Source organism: Oncorhynchus kisutch, linkage group LG9, assembly GCF_002021735.2.
Source record: "Oncorhynchus kisutch isolate 150728-3 linkage group LG9, Okis_V2, whole genome shotgun sequence".
NCBI lineage: Eukaryota > Metazoa > Chordata > Actinopteri > Salmoniformes > Salmonidae > Oncorhynchus > Oncorhynchus kisutch.
This window is the reverse complement of record NC_034182.2, coordinates 24439871-24450606: the sequence shown is the minus strand read 5'-3', so window position 1 is coordinate 24450606 and position 10736 is coordinate 24439871. Positions and strand designations below refer to the sequence as shown.

Here is a 10736-nt window from a genome sequence, read left to right as displayed (position 1 = left end):
AAGGTAACTGAGCTAAACGACTACCGCCCCGTAGCACTCACTTCCGTCATCATGAAGTGCTTTGAGAGACTAGTCAAGGACCATATCACCTCCACCCTACCCGACACCCTAGATCCACTCCAATTTGCTTACCGGCCCAATAGGTCCACAGACAACGCAACCGCAACCACACTGCACACTGCCCTAACCCATCTGGACAAGAGGAATACCTATGTGAGAATGCTGTTCATCGACTACAGCTCAGCATTTAACACCATAGGTCCCTCCAAACTCGTCATCAAGCTCGAGACCCTGGGACTCGACCCCACCCTGTGCAACTGGGTACTGGACTTCCTGACGGGCCGCCCCCAGGTGGTGAGGGTAGGTAACAACATCTCCACCCCGCTGATCCTCAACACGGGCCCCACAAGGGTGTGTTCTGAGCCCTCTCCTGTACTCCCTGTTCAGAGGGCAAAGGTACAGGTCGGCAGTGTGGAGAGACAGGCGGGCTCGGAGTCAGGACAGGCAAGGGTCAAAACCAGGAGGGTGAGAAAAAAGAGACTGGAAAAAGCAGGAGCTGAGACACAAAACGCTGGTTGACTTGAACAAACAAGACAAACTGGCAACAGACAAACAGAGAACACAGGTATAAATAAACAGGGGATAATGGGGAAGATGGGCGACGCCTGGAGGGGGATGGAGACAATCAGACAGGTTGAGACAGATCAGGGTGAAAGACAGGTGAGACAGATCAGGGTGTGATAGCGTGTCAAACTAGAAAGCAAGTCTATTCGCGTCTATGCAGAGCAATGCTGGTAAAATGAGCGGGAAAATTGTGTGGGTCTTTGTAGAAAAGGAATTAGAGGAATTGTTATGATCTTCCCTATGCTAAGTAGACTAGTTTACATGTAGTGGGCTGTAAGCTAAGGTTTATTCATCAAATATGCTACATATTTTAAAACAATTTCAGCCTACCTGTGTTGATTTCGATCATAGGCATATAGCCTAGGTAGGCTATGGCTGGAAATCTCGAGGACTCCGATTTCAAGAGAATACTGTTCATGTTGATAGAACGAGATGTGCAGTTGAAGTCGGAAGTTCACATACACTTAGGTTGGAGTCATTAAAACTCGTTTTTCATCCACTACACAAAATGTCACCCAAAGAGTGAGTCTGTTGTGCCCTCTATATGACGAGCAGCGGCAGTACGTCAATGCCTACCTGATCCACGACACCGCCGCCTGGAAGAACCTGAATCTGAAGTTAGTCTCTGTAGACCTGCAGGACAATCACCTGATCCAGGACACACAGTACCTCCAGGACATGTTTCCCGTCTGCCAGGTACCACTGATAATAATATAATACAACTATAACATATAGTAGCGCAGGGATTCCATCTAACTCAGTATATGCAAGACATGTAGTCCATCTGCCAGGTAAGAAACAGAATTTCAGATTTGGGGTGCTTCTGTAGGATTAGTTACAAGAATAAATCTATATAGACAGCAACAGATATCATCTAGTTTCCGTAGTGTAGTGGTTATCACGTTCGCCTAACACGCGAAAGGTCCCCGGTTCGAGACCGGGCGGAAACAGATTTTTTGGCGGGCAATAATACATTTATTTCAAATGTTATTTTATCCCCTTCAGGTTGTAATGGAGTCGGAGATGAAGTTTGTTCGTTTTTGTAATTTCAAGATTGCTCTCACACCATATTAGTTTTAGATCATAGGAATGATCAACTGCTCTCTCTCCTCTGTTTCAATGCGTACTGTGTGGCTTTGTGACTGGCCTCTGTGTGTGTGATGTGCAAAAGAGAAAGGCTATAGTGGACAGTGAGGCTGCTTTCCAGCGATTCAGAGATATAGTAGACAGAGGGTTCACTGCCTTCGACAAGCTGCTATGGAACAGTCAGTACCTTAACAGCCAGCATCCAGTAATGAATGGGGACTGAATGCAGAAAAAATACTTTTGCTTTGTGTTTACACATTCTTCTTCAATTAGTTGGCTAAGACGTTGATTCTTGTGATGTTATGTGTTTATATAGTATAGAGTTTGAATTCAAGCAACAATTCAAAAACTAGCAACTGAGTTTATGGAATACTAGCGCATAGCGTTTTACTGAAATGCTGTTTTTGAAATGTTTTATTATACAAAATATTTAAAAAATATATATATATATTTACTTCGGTTCAGTTATTTGAATTGCATTTCGTTCATTTTTTTCTGTTTGATCGATTTGCAGTTTCTGTAGAGATAAATCAGGGAGTTGTAGTTTCCAACAGGCCAATATACAACATGGTTTTGCGCAGAAAACGTGGTAATTAACTAAAATGACCATAATCCGTTGCGTGCCCGCTTACTCTTGTACAGTCTCCAGGGCAGACAAACATCGACCAAGAGAGATTTCGAAAGCAGTTACTTTGCGAGCCTGAAAATACATGATTTAAGTGATTGTAAAAATATTATTATAAAAAAAAAAATTCACCTTTATTTAACCAGGTAGGCTAGTTGAGAACAAGTTCTCATTTGCAACTGCGACCTGGCCAAGATAAAGCATAGCAGTGTGAGCAGACAACAAAGAGTTACACATGGAGTAAACAATTAACAAGTCAATAACACAGTAGAAAACAAAGGGGGAGTCTATATACAATGTGTGCAAAAGGCATGAGGTAGGCAAATAATTACAATTTTGCAGATTAATACTGGAGTGATGAATGATCCGATGGTCATGTACAGGTAGAGATATTGGTGTGCAAAAGAGCAGAAAAGTAAATAAATAAAAACAGTATGGGGATGAGGTAGGTGAAAAAGGGTGGGCTATTTACCAATAGACTATGTACAGCTGCAGCGATCGGTTAGCTGGTCAGATAGCTGATGTTTGAAGTTGGTGAGGGAGATAAAAGTCTCCAACTTCAGCGTTTTTTGCAATTCGTTCCAGTCACAGGCAGCAGAGTACTGGAACGAAAGGCGGCCAAATGAGGTGTTGGCTTTAGGGATGATCAGTGAGATACACCTGCTGGAGCGCGTGCTACGGATGGGTGTTGCCATCGTGACCAGTGAGCTGAGATAAGGCGGAGCTTTACCTAGCATGGACTTGTAGATGACCTGGAGCCAGTGGGTCTGGCGACGAATATGTAGCGAGGGCCAATAAAGTATGAATTGTTTACATTGAAGATCTACAAAAATAGTGATTTTGGCAGACAACGTAGGCAGCAGCTCTATAGAGATGAGATGACTTGAAATGAAATAATAAAGTCATCAAATAAAACAAAGATTTTATTAAAGTAATGTGAATATCAAATCAAATGTATTTATATAGCCCTTCGTACATCAGCTGATATCTCAAAGTGCTGTACAGAAACCCAGCCTAAAACCCCAAACAGCAAGCAATGCAGGTGTAGAAGCACGGTGGCTAGGAAAAACTCCCTAGAAAGGCCAAAACCTAGGAAGAAACCTAGAGAGGAACCAGGCTATGTGGGGTGGCCAGTCCTCTTCTGGCTGTGCCGGGTGGAGATTATAACAGAACATGGCCAAGTGTTCATAAATGACCAGCATGGTCCAATAATAATAAGGCAAAACAGTTGAAACTGGAGCAGCAGCACGGCCAGGTGGACTGGGGACAGCAAGGAGTCATCATGTCAGGTAGTCCTGAGGCATGGTCCTAGGGCTCAGGTCCTCTGAGAGAGAGAAAGAAAGAGAGAATTAGAGAGAGCACACTTAAATTCACACAGGACACTGAATAAGACAGGAGAAGTACTCCAGATATAACAAACGGACCCTAGCCCCCCGACACATAAACTACTGCAGCATAAATACTGGAGGCTGAGACAGGAGGGGTCAGGAGACACTGTGGCCCCATCCGAGGACACCCCCGGACAGGGCCAAACAGGAAGGATATAACCCCACCCACTTTGCCAAAGCACAGTCCCCACACCACTAGAGGGATATCTTCAACCACCAACTTACCATCCTGAGACAAGGCCGAGTATAGCCCACAAAGATCTCTGCCACGGCACAACCCAAGGGGGGAGCGCCAACCCAGCCAGGAAGATCACATCAGTGACTCAACCCACTCAAGTGACGCACCCCTCCTAGGGATGGTATGAAAGAGCCCCAGTAAGCCAGTGACTCAGCCCCTGTAATAGGGTTAGAGGCAGAGAATCCCAGTGGAAAGAGGGGAACCGGCCAGGCAGAGACAGCAAGGGCGGTTCGTTGCTCCAGAGCCTTTCCGTTCACCTTCCCACTCCTGGGCCAGACTACACTCAATCATATGACCCACTGAAGAGATGAGTCTTCAGTAAAGACTTAAGGTTGAGACCGAGTTTGCGTCTCTTACATGGGTAGGCAGACCATTCCATAAAAATGGAGCTCAATAGGAGAAAGCCCTGCCTCCAGCTGTTTGCTTAGAAATTCTAGGGACAATTAGGAGGCCTGCGTCTTGTGACCGTCTTGTGACCGTTGGTTCTAGTCAGGATTCTAGCAGCCATATTTAGCACTAACTGAAGTTTATTTAGTGCTTTATCCGGGTAGCCGGAAAGTAGAGCATTGCAGTAGTCTAACCTAGAAGTGACAAAAGCATGGATAAATTTTTCTGCATCATTTTTGGACAGAAAGTTTCTGATTTTTGCAATGTTACGTAGATTGAAATGGTCTTGATATGTTCTTCAAAAGAGAGATCAGGGTCCAGAGTAACGCTGAGGTCCTTCACAGTTTTATTTGAGACGACTGTACAACCATTAAGATTAATTGTCAGATTCAACAGAAGATCTCTTTGTTTCTTGGGACCTAGAACAAGCATCTCTGTTTTGTCCGAGTTTAAAAGTAGAACGTTTTCAGCCATCCACTTCCTTATGTCTGAAACACATGCTTCTAGCGAGGGCAATTTTGGGGCTTCACCATGTTTCATTGAAATGTACAGCTGTGTGTCATAATAACTGATGGTTTATAAATGATAACCAGTCAATACAATTAAAGGACTTTTATTAGTTGTTTTATTCTGTGTTGTTACAGCATTCAACCCATATAATGCATAGTGAATTGAATATCAAAAACCGTGACTATTTTTTCATCATCTAACCGAAACCGAACCGACCACAAAAAGCATTAATCGCTCAGTACTATGGAATACCAATGGCAAAGCATAAAATGTTCATGGCGTTATGTGTCAGGTCCAAATACTGTGTGCTAAATACATAAACATTCGATTTAATCAGAGTTTTCAGTCCTCGTTAGTATAGTGGTCAGTATCCCCGCCTGTCACGCGGGAGACCGGGGTTCAATTCCCCGACGGGGAGGAATACTTTTTATTGTGTTTTTAATATGTCTGTCTGTGAGATACGCTTCACACTAAGAGGCCATTCAGATCTTGACTTTACGGTCTCTCGGTCTCTTCAGGCCAGTACTACAATTACGACGGCAGTGGGCGGTATCTCTCCAACAGTGTGATCTCAGACCAGTGTGACGTGTTGTGTTGAAAATCTCCCCCCTAATAATTTCCTTAATTTTGTGGCTAAAGTCAAATACTTTCTGTGACACACAATCAGAGTCAAATACTTTCTATAGAACAAACTTCACGACAGGAATTGTCTCGGGAATTTATTGGCTTTCAATGTCTTGCAACTTCAGTAAAGCAGGGCCTATCATCAATGAATAGACTAGGATATTCTACACGACACAAACCGAAGACTGAACACACACGCAAATCATTAGAGAAGAGAGAGCTGGGGTGTAATCATTAACCCAGACTGTTTTTCGGTTTGGGATCCCAATTTCATTTGAACGTTTAAACATTCACACCCCTAATTAAAACCACAGACCTTTGCTTTATGCAGCCATATTAAGAATGTCATTATTATAGAATCTCAAAATAGAACGGGGTTGAAGTCAAGATATGAATTACTTGTTCACTTCATGTGTAACTCTGTGTTGCTGTCTGTTCACACTGCTATGCTTTATCTTGGCCAGGTCGCAGTTGTAAATGAGAACTTGTTTTCAACTAGCCTACCTGCTTAAATAAAGGTGAAATAAATAAAAATAAAATGGAGGTTATCTCTCGAACAGAATTCAAAAAATGCTTCCTCCCCGTCGGGGAATTGAACCCCGGTCTCCCGCGTGACAGGCGGGGATACTGACCACTATACTAACGAGGACCTATTAATTCATAAGAAGTTACCTAATTTGATTCCTTTCCATAGAGCTAAAAGTGATGGGCATGACGTCCTCCTTTTTAAAACTTTTACTGTTGAAAAGTATAAATAGAGTAGAGTACATACACACACTAAAAAGGTAAATATTTATATATATATATGTTGAGCAAAATAGTGCTTATTTAGACAACTGAAAACTTCAAGGAGTAGGGCATTCAAGGAGTGAGTCTGATGGGAATAATGAATAGATACAACTTTCTCCATGCTCTTGCATTATCATAATTCATATGCGCGCCACCAGAAATCCATGCTTGCCTGTACATCCTGAGAAATTACAACATATTACTGGCCAGCTAACGTGTCTGGACCTTGTAGGCTAAACTGCAGAGAGAAAAAAATACTAAATGGTTGCCCAATCAGGCTGGCAGGATGCAGTTATTTCTAAATTAATATATATTTAATACGCCAGGCTTTTTAGATAGGCTATTTGAAGAGGGAGGTTTACAGCCTAGATTCGAGTTTTGTAGGCTACTCAACTGAAAACATTAATAACATTCTTCATTACATTGTGTTGTTGTAGCCTAGGTAGGATACAGTTCTTGTCCCTAAAAAACTGAAACAATAGGGTAGCTTTATGGCTTTTAGAGCTGGTATCATGGGACTGGGAGGAAGCGCACTCAGCGCGAGCGCACAAAGTGTTCAGGCTACCTATGATTTCGTTATCTGATAAATGTACTTTTATATCACTGTGCTAACAATGAGCTTGTGAATTATGGGCTAATATGAATACGCTTCTAATTTAAGCTATAGGCTACATCTCGATCCTGTCCGTCATTGTTCTGTGGCGCAATTACGCACCTGGCCTCTCCATTGCCACGGCTTTCCCTCTTAAATCTTGTGGAGTCCCAGGAAAAGCCAGACTACAAAAGCTTGTTGGTCACTTATTTCAATGTATTTCTTTAGCCTACACATAGCATATTGCACGAGATATGCACGCTTGATGAATGTAAAATAGGCTCAAGAATTAAGAACGGGTCAAGGCAAACATTTCCTACAGGCCAATCTTAACCCTGGGCGACATCCTGACAAAATACATTATATGAGTTGTCTTTCAAACCTTCTAAACTGTTGAGAATAGACCCAAACTGATCCAAATGATTTTATAATCAGGCCTAGGTTGTAGGCCAATGCAGTTACTTCAGCTTGAAACAAAACATGACATTTGAGAGGTTATTCAAATTAGCCTACATCATTGCAGTTTTACAACCTATAGACAATAATTGTTCACTCACTTGATAACAATAACACGTTCCTCATTGCAATATATATATTTTTTACTTAATTACAGTTCAGGATATATATCAGGAAATCAGTCAACATATCAGGAAATCAGTCAACTAAAAAAACAATTCATTAGGCCCTAATCTATGGATTTCACATGACTGGGCAGGGGTGCAGCCATGGGTGAGCCTGGAAGGAAATAGGGAGCCAGGTTCACACAATCAGAATGAGTTTTTCCCCACAAAAGGGCTTTATTACAGACAGAAATAATCATCAGTTTCATCAGCTTTCCGGGTGGTTGGTCTCAGACAATCGCCCAGGTGAAGAAGCCGGATGTGGAGGTCCTGGGCCGGCATGGATACACGTGGTCTGCGGTTGTGAGGCCAGTTGGTTGTATTCTCTAAAACAATGTTGGATGCAGCTCATGGTAGAGAAATGAACGTGAAATTCTCTGGCAAAAGCTCTGTTGGACATTCCTGCAGTCAGCATGCCAATCGCACACTCCCTCAAAACTTCAGACATCTTTGGCATTGTGTTGTGTGACAAAACTGCACATTTTAGAGTGGCCTTTTATTGTCCACAGCACAAGGTGTACCTGTGTAACAATCATGCTGTCTTATCAGCTCCTTGATATGCCATACTTGTCAGGTGGATGGATTGTCTTGGCAAAGGAGAAATGCTCACTAACAGGGATTTAAACACATTTGTGCATAAAATTAGAGAGAAATAAGCTTTTTGTGCATATGGAACATTTCTGGGATCTTTTATTACAGCTCATGAAACATGGGACCAACACTTTGCATGTTGCATTTATATTTTTGTTCAGTATGATATTTAGCTTCTTACGTCGGCTATACATCACTAGCGTCTCTCTCCCAGTTGTTCCAGTGCGCAACATGCTATAACAGGGGTAGGCAACCCTGCTTCCAGCTTTAATTGGAGGCTAACATTCAATGCTAGCTTACAGCAGAATTCACTGTCCTAGTACTTTGTTTGTGATACCATAACACAAAATATGCTGATTTCAAAGCTGATGGTCACCTAAAACTTGATTCATTCCCTTTGTCTTGCTCGCCACCAAAAACGAATTCACTTCGTCTTCCTTTGCCTCCCGTCCTTTTTCAACTTGATTCCATAGCCACAAAGTCAGATTCCGCAGCCACATTCTGCCTGGCGAATGAAGTCAGTCATTTCTTAAAGAGACAGTGCACACGTTTAGAAAATAAATGATTCAATGCAAATGTTTTTAATTAGTAAAATAAAAACAAGTCCTAAATGGAAGAGATTGTTAGTCATCTGTAGCCGCATGAAATCAGCTTAAACAAGCTCAATAACTCTAACTCTTATTGAATAATAAGAGTGGTATTTAGTATCATGATGGTATTGACTATTGTGATTCTAAACCTGGTATCGGTATCGAGGTCAAAATTCTTGTAAGTCAAAGACTACATCACCTCCTACCTCCTGACAAACTCAACCCTCTCCAATTTGCCTATCGCCCGACACATCCAAGGACGACGCAATTTCCATTGCAATGCACAGTGCCCTCAACCACCTGGACAAGAGGAATGCACGTGAGGATGCTATTCATCGACTACAGCTCGGCCTTCAATACCATAGTGCCCTCTACGCTCACCACAAGCTCACAATGCTTCAAGCATTGCGCTGTTTATGACTTCAAGCCTATCAACTCCCAAGATTAGGCTGGCAATACTATAGTGCCTATAAGAACATCCAATAGTCAAAGGTATATGAAATACAAATGGTATAGAGAGAAATAGTGCTATAATTCCTATAATAACTACAACCTAAAACTTCTTACCTGGGAATATTGAAGACTCTCATTTTCTGAGCAAGGAACTTAAACGTTAGCTTTTTTACATGGCAAATATTGCACTTTTACTTTCTTCTCCAACACTTTGCTTTTGCATTATTTAAACCAAATTGAACATGTTTCATTATTTATTTGAGACTAAATTGGTTTTTATTGATATATTAAATGAAAATAAAGTTCATTCAGTATTGTTGTAATTGTCATTATTACAAATATATATATATATATATATATATATAAAAATCATCCGATGCATCGGCTTTTTTTGGTCCTCCAATAATCTGTATAGGCATTGAAAAATCATATTCGGTCGACCTCTATCAGGGACCCAAATCAAATGTTATTGGTCACAATTAATTCTGCATCTGTAAAAAAATTGTGAGGGTTTTAAGTGACAAGCCAAATTGCTTTCAGCCTCCTGAAGTTGAAGAGGCGTTGTTGCACCTTTCTCACCACACTGTCTGTATGGGTGGACCATTTCAGTTTGTTTGACGTGTACGCCGAGGAACTTAACTTTCCACCTACTCCACTGCTGTCCCGTCGATGTGGATAGGGGGGTGCTACCTCTGCTGTTTCCTGAAGTCCACGATCATCTCCTTTGTGTTGTTGACGTTGAGTGAGAGGTTGTTTTCCTGACACCACACTCTGAGTGCCCTCACCTCCCCATAGGCTGTCTCGTCGTTGTTGGGAATCAAGCCTGCTACTGTTGTGTTGTCTGCAAACTTAATGATCGTGTTGGAGGCATGCATGGCCACGCAGTCATGGGTGAACAGGGAGTACACAGGAGGGGGCTGAGTACGCACCCTTGTGGGGACCCAGTGTTGGGGATCAGCGAAGTGGAGATGTTGTTTCCTACCTTCCCCACCTGGGGGCAGCCCGTCAGTAAGTCCTGGACCCAATAGCACTAGGTGGGGTTGAGACCCAGGGCCTCAAGCTTAATGATGAGCTTGGAGGGTATCAATCAATCAAATGTATTTATAAAGCCCTTCTGACATCAGCTGATGTCACAAAGTGCTATACAGAAACCCAGCCTAAAACCCCCAAACAGCAAGCAATGCAGGTGTAAAAGCACGGTGGCTAGGAAAAACTCCATAGAAAGGATGGGACCTAGGAAGAAACCTAGAGAAGAACCAGGCTCTGAAAGGTGGCCAGTCTTCTTCTGCCTGTGCCGGGTGGAGATTATAACAGAACATGGCCAAGATGTTCAAATGTTCATAGATGACCAGCAGGGTCAAATAATAATAATCACAGTGGTTGTAGAGGGTGCAACAGGTCAGCACCTCAGGAGTAAATGTCAGTTGGCTTTTCTAATCTCACCAGAACAAGCTAGCCAGAAGTATAAGGGGGAAAAAAAAGCTTGCTCTCCCCGTCGGGGAATTGAACCCCGGTCTCCCGCGTGACAGGCGGGGATACTGACCACTATACTAACGAGGACTGGTTCTTTTGTCAAGTTTTACCTTTAAAGAAATATATATTTTGGCTATGAGTATGCT

The 10736-nt window shown here is 42.4% G+C and overlaps 4 non-coding genes across 4 annotated transcripts; 2 read left to right on the top strand and 2 right to left on the bottom strand.

Annotated features, from left to right (window-relative positions):
* Positions 1 to 1501: 1501 nt before the first annotated feature.
* On the top strand, positions 1502 to 1574 carry trnav-aac (transfer RNA valine (anticodon AAC)). Its single transcript has one exon. It is a non-coding gene; the product is annotated as a tRNA-Val (tRNA).
* A 3630-nt stretch (positions 1575 to 5204) lies between these two features.
* On the top strand, positions 5205 to 5276 carry trnad-guc (transfer RNA aspartic acid (anticodon GUC)). The gene has a single exon. It is a non-coding gene; the product is annotated as a tRNA-Asp (tRNA).
* A 783-nt stretch (positions 5277 to 6059) lies between these two features.
* trnad-guc (transfer RNA aspartic acid (anticodon GUC)) lies at positions 6060 to 6131 on the bottom strand. The gene has a single exon. It is a non-coding gene; the product is annotated as a tRNA-Asp (tRNA).
* A 4474-nt stretch (positions 6132 to 10605) lies between these two features.
* trnad-guc (transfer RNA aspartic acid (anticodon GUC)) lies at positions 10606 to 10677 on the bottom strand. Its single transcript has one exon. It is a non-coding gene; the product is annotated as a tRNA-Asp (tRNA).
* Positions 10678 to 10736: the final 59 nt, after the last annotated feature.